Here is an 11794-nt window from a genome sequence, read left to right as displayed (position 1 = left end):
ACTATTGCCTGATGTTGGGTCATGACTGATAAAATTACAATAGAAATAGATGCTTTTTATTTCTTGTTTTTCTGTAAATTTAATTTTGCATTCATCTCTAAATGTTTCCCTTCACAAAACATTTTGAGTACATGATATGCATTTGAAGATGAAGTTGACAGGTATTTAAAGATGACAACCATAGTCAGAGAATTTCTTCCTGAGAAGACTTTAAATTATGAAATATTGGAAGATTATGTTTATTGAACAATGAGCTATGGAGCAATATATGGCTGTGGCTCTAAAGGACATAAAGATTATTAAAAAAATTTGACAAAAAGATCATCTTAACCACAGTATTTACAACTTGCTTAGATGGAATGAAGTGAAAAATGCAAAAGCCAGAGCACAGGACCTTTTGGTGATCAACAGAAACTTTAGTAATTTTTAGGTCTCAGAGGTTGGTATTCCATATTTTTTGTTTATTTCTACGAATATATCTTACAGTTATGCTCTGATATATTGTGTCCAAGGAAGCTTTACGTTTCTACGGTTTATTTTCTATTGCACATATAGTTGAACCACAATATTTTGCTTTAAAGAGTTAAGTATTGAAGACAGCAGGTTCAAAACAATTTTTTTTTTGTGTTAAAATTCTTGTGGATATATTCATAAAAGCTATTCTTTTCAGTGATCCACTTGCTACATTTATGGCCAAGAGAAATCTCAATTAAAATATAAAATTTATTTTGCTAGCAGCCCAGAGAATCACTAAACCTTTTCAATATGGATCTTTATGATGTGTCTGAAATCAACCACTGACTGAAAAGTCTTGTCCAGTCAGACTTTCCTCTCAGCTCAGTTATCTTTACAGCTTTTGAGCTTATGTTTCACAATTGTTTTGAATCTATGTACATTTTATGAGAGAAAGCTATCATTTAAAATTGATCTTTTTGGTAAATTAGGGACAATCACAGTGGTATGCTGAAAAGAATTCTGTCTGGAGCTTTTCACAGAGAGAAAATTGGATTTAAAATCAGCTGAAAATACAAAACTTTTGAAAGTATTTGTGTCTGTTGTATGGATTAATAATAAATAGGTAAATAAATGGAAATACACTGGAGATTTCTTGGGAAAGATACTGAAGGTGCTAAATGTTCTTTTCTAAAGAAAACCACTATTGCAATATGACACCAAGATAGTGTCTGATGCTATGATATAATCAGGAGTCCTGCCATTTCAGGACAGGGATCCCTTTGGCGGGCATGCAAAAATCCCCTGGTATTCTCCTTTGTTCCTTTGGCAGATGCACATTGCTCATGGTAGTAGTGATGTGCTGGCGAAGACACAAAGTGCTGTGTTGATCAGAGAATACATTATATGCATGCTAACTTGAAGGATGATCACACACTGTTTCTCTCATAAGACAGACCCTCAGGCCACAAAGTCCATTTCAGTGTATTTGGAATTTATAACTTGTAGCTCTCTTTTAGAAATTGTCACATTGCCCTGACAGAGCTCACAGTGAAATACTGAGCAGGCTTCTTGGTTTGCAACTTAGAGCACAAGGTGTACACATTCTTTAGTTTCCCTTGAAACTGAAATTGCTCTAAGTATGTTTATTTGCTATTTTCCTCCCCTGATTTCCCTGCAGTTTCTCTGGTCTCTTGGTTGTTACCTCTTGACATTACTCTTTCAGCTAAGCCCTCAGATTTCCCAGAAGCTTGCACTTTCACAGAACTCTAGTCTTATTAGTACTCTAAGCTTACAGTTTATCCCTTCTGGGACACAAAATAGGTGAAGTAAACAAACACAAAAGCTTTGTAGGAATTAAAAACAAAATAACAAACCAACACACAAAAAAACCATCAGCCTTTATTTCAGCTAGTCAGGGAAATGCACATGTTTGGACAAAGAAATAAAATCCCTGTATTTACTTCCCTTTGCCTTTTTTTTCCGTTCCACTCCAGTCACACAACCCATTCAAGTTCAGGGTCTGTGAGAAGGCTGATAGTCCTAGCTTTACACCATTGGTGTCCAACCTTTTGGTTTGCCTGGGCTGTATTGAGTGAAGAGAAATTGTCTTGGGTCACATGTATATAGACTGCTTTGATACAAGTATCTCCTACTTATTTCCATGGCAACTACAACAGATACAGTCAGAACAGTAACGCCATTTGATAGAGCAAAATCTCATCTACAAAACAGTTTTTCAGCATAATCACCACCAGCAAAGAACAAAAGCCTGCATGCCACACTCATTAGATCCTGCACCAGCAGAGATGACCCACTGTAGCTGTAGCCACTACTGAAATGCACCACAGTTTAGTTTCCATAAATGTTCATAAGTGTTGATGAATGTCTGTGGCTCCTATTTTTTTTCTGCATGGAGGAATTCAGTTACACACCTTTGCTTCATTCACACTTCCATGTCTGATATCATTTTGCCAGACTACCCCTCTGCTGTCATCTGTCACACGGCAACAACGTGTAATGGTGTATTGCTGGGAAGGTTCAACCTCTACTGCCATACCACCAGCATTTGTGGGCCAACATCATAAAATAAGAGGCATTACATTTGGAGCAGTCCTCATAAAATATATAATATAATGTATATAATTAACAAAATACATATACATGTTTTTTATTAAAACATAAAAAGGAGAGAAACAAGACCATAAAACTAGTGGGATATTTGACCTTGCTTTTGTGAAACTAGTGCATCAGCCTAGTTCACTGGCAGTGATCTAAATTCTTAGTGAGTTCTGAAGGTGTTCATCAGAGATTTTGGATGAAACTTTATTTTTCCCTGAAAACAGTTGTTCACAACTCTACATATTTCCAAAAAGCAATGACATTAATAAGGCATGATTGTGAAGCAAGGGATATTTATTTCTGCTACGAGAGAGCTTATAAAAGTCCAGTAGAAAGAGATTATCAGATTTTGAGTTGAATATTTGACTACAACTTTATATATCCCATTTGAAAATTTGCATGTCATGTATTTAGGTTGACTGAAATTGGAGTTGCAAATATACAAAACAAATTGATTATCTTTTGGGTGATCTATAAAGCTGTTCTCAAATTTCTTTATCAAAATGGAAAGCACAGGTACATATTTTTTTTCAATTCACAGGACCGTGTTCATCTAACATATCAAAATGAATAAAATTATTTGCTGTAACTTAATTTAGCACTGCACTGTGCCGTCTTTGTGTCCTGGTTTTTGCCCAGATAGGATTAATGCAGATGTTTGGTTAGTGGTGAGTGATGGTTGGGCGCTGCTCAGTGGGGAACAGCCTGCGCTGTGGTGGTGCAGGGCAGAGGTCAAGTCGCGTTGCATGCTGTGCCAGGCTGCATGCAGCCTGTGGGCCGCATGTTGGACATGCCTGTTTTTCCGCTAACTTTGCACATGATTTTTCTTCCTTATAAATTCTTTTCCAATCTGTTTCAGCCTTCAGAAGGCTGTGCCATTGGTTTCTTACTTCCTTCAGTGGTTTTGTACACAGAAAAGGTTTCATTCATAAGATGCAAGATGTTTTTTTCCTGCTCTCTTCATATCTGCATATCTGCAGAAACACTATTGCTGTGATGGTGAAGTATAGGTAGACAGCCAAACTGTAGAGGGTTAAATGAGGGTGTGAATTTCGTATATGCATTGCCCAAAACTCAGACATCCCTCAGTTAGGAAGTGCTCTAACTACCCGCATGGGCTTTCTAAGTCGCTTTCTAAGTTGCTTCTCCTGGCTCCATAAAGCAAATGAAGCAAACGAAGTTTCCTGAGGTTCGGTATGACCATGGACTAGTAACTCCCACTCCTTAGGATACTTAAGTAACACATTAGTTTTACTTAAACAAGGCATACTTAATATCTTTCAGTAACAGAAAGGCTTTAGATTTCACGTACCCCTCTCTTACATATATATAATACTGCCAAAAAAATCCTGTATGTTTGGTTCCCAGCAGGACAGATGCCTTTCTGGCCCACAGCAAATGTGTGTGGTCACCTAGGTCCTCAACCAGGCTGAAAGAGGAGAAAAAGTCCTGGGAGCCTTTATTTTGGCCTGTTGGAAACAATAGGTGGAGTCCTGTTGATGGTGGAATCACCGTCCTTGAGGTGTTCAGGAGGCGTCTGGATGAGGTGCTGTAAGATATGCCTTAGTAACTTGTGGTAGTAATGGTGATAGGATTATGGTTGGACAAGATGATCTTGGAGGTCCTTTCCATCCTTGTGATTCTATGATTCTATGATTTAATTCTGCTCAGTCCCCTTGGAGATGCTGAAGTAGGTATCTAGAAAGTACACAAATATTGTAAGTTAACCTATTAACCATGTAGATTCTCATGACATTGCTTGTCAAGCTCTGCTTGCATTAGTATTTAATTTCTACTGACGTCAGTAGGAATGAAAGGGAGAAGGTGAGCCAAGGAGGTTTTCATTATTCTGTGGTGTTGGATTTGTGATGTTTTAAGCAGAACTACTAGGATAAGACACTCCCAAAAATGAAATTCTCAGTCTAGATCTATTTATAGAAAATATTCTTCTCTTCATATCAAAGAGTATTTACAAGTTAGATGCTCATGAGTGTAGCAACAATACAAATTTTTTAGCCATTGTATCTGTAATAGCATGGAAATATTTTAAATTGTCCCATGGATTTTTATGGGAATGTTTCTATTTGCTTTGTGGATTATGGAATGTTAAATTCTGTCAGGAGAAAGTAATCCATGTGGGCTGGTTGTCACCTCTGCCAAAGAAACAGATGGGCTGATGACCTTTTCAGGGCAATGTTAGATCTATGTGCTTTTGAGTGGCAGTGATGCTGAGAGCGCTCATGCTCTCTCTGAGCTGCTTGCATTCAGTTAATCTTCACTTCCATCACCAAACAACTTTAACAACCAATCACAGCATTATTTCAGCTTTTTTGGGGGGGAGGGTTATGGGACGAGGGGATGAGATATTCAAAAATATGCTATAAATTAGCCCCTGACTTTGTAGTCATCTTGTTTCTGGTAGATTTGCCACAGCAAAATTGTCCCAGGTGAACATGTAGAAGCAGGAATTTTGAACTGTGGCCAGATATCATATATAAATATCTTTAGTCCACACAGGTGTCCTTTACAACCTTTGAGTGCTCATTTCCATTTTCCAGGGAGTTACATTTTTATGTACAGCATTCATCATTCACATGATAAGCACACTCACATGATATGCAGTTTTATAGCACTAACAATTTTGCGCTGAATTGATATACAAAGTCATGGTAATAAGGAGCCAATCAATGCCATTTCAATGAAAAATGTGCAGGAGTCTCACAATTTTAATGTTTAACCAAATTTTTTAATGACATTAAGCATTATCTTTGATTTTTTTTTCCTTTTAACTAAATTGGCAGAGACCAGTTATTTCTTTATGTTAGTTTTAGACTAATTCATATATGTTTGCAGAACTTACTGGTGCATAGTCATCAAAAGCCAATTAATGTTTCCACTAGAAAATCTGATAAGTATACGGGAAGAGTAAGATTCTGGCTTGTGAAGTTAAAATTAACTATTTCAACATGAATAAAATAAATTAATAAGGCACCAGTGTTTAAGGATTGCTACTTTCTTTTTCCATTTAGGAAAAAAAAAAGGGTTGTTAACAGGTAACTTCATTGTTTGTTTATTATTATTCTGCTCTGAATGGAAAGAAAATAGTGGAGCTAGGAAAAGCTGTCTAGAAAGAATGGGAGACTTCTGGAATGTATTGCCCAATGAAGCTAGAAGCTGTAATAGACAGGTGGGTGTTGGTTTTCTTTATTTATATTTATTTATTTATTACGAGTTCGTTTCCATAATTGAGGACATTCCCTGAAAGATCATGTAAACAAGGAGGCTGTGCTCATTGCCTGGTTATGTTTTCCTTGGTGTGGTATTTTTCATAGCATGGTGCAGGATTCAAATTTTGAACAGAGGATCAGCAGTCTCAGAGGACTACATCTCAAGATTTCCAACTTATCTTAGAATTGAAATAATGTTTGTTGTTGTTGTTGTTGTTTTGATTTGTTTTTTGTTTTGTTTTTTAATGTATAAATGCTTATTAAGATTTTGGGGTTCATTCATATTTGAGAGTAGTTCAATGTGTTTGTGTAACCAGATGTAATAATAAATTCAAAAGTTATCTTAATGCTAAAATGCTACTTTCTGACTGATTTACGTGAATAAATTCCAAAATGCTTTTGAAAATATGTAAAAAAGAATCATAAGGAAATTTAGATTTAAGGTGACTTCTGTATATCATTTAATCCCTGGCTGAGCATAAAACTTGTTAAATTACATTTTGTATTTCAATCTGGTCTTTGGTTTGTAGTGAGGGTTTCTTAATCCCTAATAATTTGTACTAGCTAGACCTACAATCAGAGCTAGTGTGTATGTTGTCAATGAGTTTTGTTATTTCTGTCAGTCAAAACAATGGCCCATGTTTTTTTAGTTATTCTTTATAACATGCTTCAGGGTGTAGTTTTCTAATTAGGAGTGAAATGATCTAAAACACACTGACAGAATGCAGAATGAGCACAGTCAAAGTAGTTAACGTGAAAAATACCTAATAAAGAATTCTAGAGAAAACTGTCCAAAAATAATTATGGCTATGTCAACCGTAACCTATAGATTTTTATAACAGTTTGGCATCTTGCAAGTTAGTTCCAGTGTCACCAAGGGTTTGTATTCCAAAAGAATCAGTAGTTACAGTATTTTACATCACTTACCTACACGACATGAAGAACATGTTTGTATGCCCTTCCTTTCTCTTGTGACATGTCGCAGCTGTACTGTGCTATTGGTAGCTTCTGGCACTGAAAGACAAGATAAGGAATCACTATTCAATAGTGTTCTGGCAAGGGGAAAGAGAAGAGGCAGCCAGACAAGAATATTCGAAGTTAAAGCTTGTAGGACAAAGATAAGGCAGCATAAAAGGAGAAATAGATTAATGCTAGCCAAAGGGGTTAAGATAATAATGATTTTCTTACCACATCATAGGGGAAAAAACAAATACTGGAAAGACTGAAGGGGATGATATTAATCTTATTTAAAATAGCTGAGTTAAAAAGCTTTTTAGGAATAAGAAATTAAGGGCAGTACTAGAACAATTATAAAGTAAGAAGAACTTGACAAATAAGAAATAAGGTAATCTATAGGAAATCTGAGTGTGCAGGAATCAAATAGAACAGGGAATATGTATTTTAGAATATTAAACTAAGCAAAAACCATACGATTGCACTGAAATTTTTAAATTGTACAAGAAAATAATTGACATTGCATTTTTTGTTCTAGGAATCTAATTTCAAGAGTTGTTGAGTATGAAAAGAAGCTGAAAGAGTATCTCTCTCAAAATAGCAAAATGTTAATAATTATCATGGCCCTCTGTATTAAATTTGTTCTTATAATATACATGTTACCCAGTTCTTTTGGAACTGTAAAGCGAGCAAATGAAAAGTATTAAATGAGAGCTATGTGCATGCATATTGTTTTATTCAGGCTTCTATTTTGTTCCTTCAAAACTTAATTCAGATTAGTTTGTTTTTTCACAGTTTTAGAATTGAGCTGTACAATATATAAAACACTATGTACTAATAGGAATGAGTTACTGACATCTGCATAAATACATATTTGTTCTTATACTTTCACTAATGTTTTAACAAAGGAAATAATCTGCTTGAAACTTACAATCAGCAGTAGATTCAGGGGAAATGCAAATACAGTGAGGTGTGGGAGAAAAATTTTTTAAAAAGAGAGCAGTTAGAAATGTGGACAGGTAATATAATAGAATTCAGAATAAAGTAAACTAGTGCTTTGTGTGAGGATTAAATTGAAACACAATGGAAAGGGGAAATCCTGAAAGCTGTTATGGTGAATGATACTTGGAGGTGATACAGAAAATAAAAAAGCTGCCTGATAGCAATTTGGAACTCACAACAAAAGATTCCTATATAAGCAAAAACTGAAGACATACTTCTGACATAAATTTTTGCTCTTGGTGAACTGGTTTTACAGGTGCAAGTTTTTAATTTTTATTACCAAAAACATCATGGTAGATGGTGCAAACTTCCAAGAAAAGCAACCGCAGTGAAGACTCTGAAATGAACTTAGGACAGAAAGCTTACAGCAATAAAAATACATGGTTAATGTAAATAATGTATAGCCAGGCAGGGTTAACAGTACATCCCCAAATATACAAAGAATACTGAAATACACTTTCTAGTTAAGAAGAAGATCTATCTATGCAAACTCCAGCACACAGAAATAAAAATATTTAACTGAATGAAAAAATGAGAAAATCTAGGCTAAAGACCAAAGATCATTTCAGAATATTATTTAGATGCAATATGCTTTTCAAATCTGTGAGCATGAGCATCATCTAAACTTAAATAAATTAATTACAAATGCAGTTAATTATTCTTAGTATGCTAGTAGTTGCTTGAAGCACTTGGGAAGAGAGTGTTAGAAGACAAAGACCAGAATTTCTGAGAATCATTGTCTTTCTATGAAAGCTTGAAGAGATGGTGGTTAATATGAGCAAAAGAGATTATTAAATTATATAATACATGGTAAAATTTCACACAGGACTTCTTTTTATTCTCCCAATTCATTATATACAGGCATTTTTGTTACATTTTCTTGACTCGGTAAATATATTACAATGAGTTGCACTATATATTGAATTCATAATATATGAAATCTATACACACACGTACCAATATATGTGCATATATCGATGTATTCACTGTTTTATACATTCAAAATATTATGATTTGATAGTAAAATATTTGTTTATTCACTTAAATGAAGGTTTTAATAAAAGAAATAATATATTTTTTCCTTCTGAACATGAGATAGATTAGACAAAGTAGACTAATTGAACTCCTAAACTAATCTGGTGTTTTAAATGACAGGTGAGGATGATCCATAAATGATGGAAGATCCAATGAGTACAAATGACACAAACTTAATTGTGGGTAGGAAGGTTTAATAGCTCCCGGGATAACAAATTGGAGCAACCACCACCATTGCCCCAGGGTGAGCCTTTCCGTTTATTGAGTTTTCTCACTATTAAATCGTCATTTATTTCAAAATAGAGAAACAGCTCAAGAGCTGTATTTTTCTGTGCTTGCAGCAAGACTGAAGTATAACTTAACAGGTCTATGTAATTTTTCCTAAATATACCCAGAAAATGTTTTAGATCTGTGTAACAGATCTAGTCTTTCCAACAATCACTATTTTCTCATCTGAAAAGCTGGTTTGCTTCATCCTGGAGCGATTATTCAGGGGCCACAGGATAAAGAGAAATCCAGAATTTTCCTTCTGCAGGAACTTCTGCCCTGCTATTAAGGTAGAGACAATCTTTCAGTCAGCCTCTAGCATTTTCTCTTGTTTGTCTTCTCAATTTCTCATTGCAGGATTGATTCCTTCAAGACTAGAGTAGAATATACTCTGGGGAAAGCCTGCAATGATTTCCTGTGTCACCCCTAGATTATCTTGGGGCTAAATACAGCAGGCATGTCACACCAAAGCAAAGAATTAATTCTCTGAGACTGAGATCATGGTAAAAAGGATTAGACAGTTAAAGAAATAAAAGAGAACATCCCCCGTTATACAAGAGAGGAGTTTAATTCTTTTCCGACGACGCTAAGTAATTACTTTTTAGATGTTTGGAAACAGCTTATCTGCCCTGGATTTCTTCTATGTCCTATGGCTTGTCTTAGATTTACAGGAATAGATATATAGGTACACATCTTTGATAGGTGTATGTAGCAGATATATTCTTAAATGTTCTAAAACTTGATACTAAAGGAAACTATAGATCCTGACATTTGTCTGTTAAGTTGAACTCTATAAGGCTCATCTTTATTTTCATATGGAAAGTTCAAAAAAAAGTAATATGTGCTTTACTAGTTTGGAGCCACACTTAATGTGTATTAAATCCAAGTTGGGATGATTCTAATAAGAGGATATTAAATTAGATATAACTTTGTGGGATCCTCTATAGCACTTCCTACATTCCTGAGATCAGATGCATGTGAGGTTGTATTTGATGGAATAAGAAACCCTTATTAGAAAATATATTTAAGTAGATTAAGGTCATGTATTTTTTTTTTTACCAAAACTGGTTTCTCTCGAGTGAATTTGAAATACCATTTATAAGGACACAATGGCCTCTGAAATCAAAGGAGTATAAAAGATGGAAGAATATGTCCTGGAAATAATTTACTTTGATACTGTAAGCACACGGAATGCTGCTTTCTATAGAGAAATTTAATTTTCCTGTTTTTTTACAGTACATCATTCAAAGGACCTGCATGTTTTTCAGCCTTTCTCATACACAAAAAAATAAACAATATAGGTTTTCTTTCAAGAGAAACTGGAGGGTTTTTTTGCACAGTAGTTTACTGGAAAGATATAAAAATAAACATTTTGCCTGAAGGAATGTGTTAGAATTTGCAAAATGTCAAAGAAATTTCCTTTTACCTCTTTTTTCTTTTTTTCAATCTGCTGTGTTGTATACAAAAGAGCCATATAGAAATTTCTTAATTTCAGAGAAAATAGAACTTTCTGAAGCCTTTCTTACAGATTAATGTCAGATCTCATATATCTAGCAGGTGTCATTGCAAACTCTTTCCAAAGAGATTTATACTTATACAATGAGTATCTTATTTACATACATTGATAATTAGGCCAGTGGAAAAACTTTAAAAAAACATACTCTTGTGTTGCAAGATACATAGCACCTTACATTTTTGTTTGTTTCTCTTTTATGACAAAAGAAAAAAAAAGTTAATTAATGTTAATACATAAATACACGAAAGGAAATAAATAAGAATCCAAAATTACACTTGAGAAAAAGAAATAAATGTTTTATTTCCAAACTTGCCATTCAGTAATAGGTTTCTGTTTCTTCCTGTGTATCATGGTGATTGTTAGTATCTAAAATTTCACTGATGTGTTGCTGATGTATTTTCAGATACATGCTACTTTAGACTTTTGGGATAAAAATAGGAATTAGCTTTTCTACTATGGGTTGTTACAGTAAAATTCTGCCCTTCACTTTGTACTGCGTCGGATACACAAATCTAATAGAATAACAAACTTTGATACGTTGACACGCTCACAACTTTATGTCAAATACTATATAAAATACAATTTTATACAAAAGCATCTGTAGATCTATTAATTTTTAATAGAAATTTCAACCTCCAGAATGTGAACCTGCTATTAAAGCTCTGATTTTAAGTTTTTCTACTGTTCATAATACTCAGTTCAAGAGAAGGAGGATTTAATCAGAACTGCAACATTAGGTTTTATACATCAATGTAGTGAATGATTTTTTAACGTATTTTTTGAAGGAGCATAAATTAGAAAAACAGTCAAGGAAATTATAAGTATAATGCATGAACTGTGATGTTTAATTCTGCTGCTGTATTTTTTTTTATAGAATTTTTATAAAATCTATTGCTAAGCAAACATCTTAGATTGCCTTTCTGTTGATTTACAAACTATGATAAAATTCTGAGCAATTTATGAATCAATTTTTCTTTCTGAAAAGTTTTTCAACTTCCAGACTATTCCTTCTCTTAATAAATCCCAGTCCAACTATAAACTTCTCATTCATTTCTTCTCCTCTGGCCATGGTGAAGATAATAATAGTATGATTTGATGCACTAAAGAATCTGTAAGTCATTAAAAAGTCATTTAACTTTTTATAGATAATATTTGTTAGTCCAACACAGGGAATGCTTTTTAATGAAGTTCACTGATAAGTTTAACCCATCCCTCTCAA

Source organism: Meleagris gallopavo, chromosome 2, assembly GCF_000146605.3.
Source record: "Meleagris gallopavo isolate NT-WF06-2002-E0010 breed Aviagen turkey brand Nicholas breeding stock chromosome 2, Turkey_5.1, whole genome shotgun sequence".
Classification (NCBI taxonomy): Eukaryota; Metazoa; Chordata; class Aves; order Galliformes; family Phasianidae; genus Meleagris; species Meleagris gallopavo.
The sequence above is the reverse complement of the archived record's forward strand: the minus strand, read 5'-3'. Positions refer to the sequence as shown.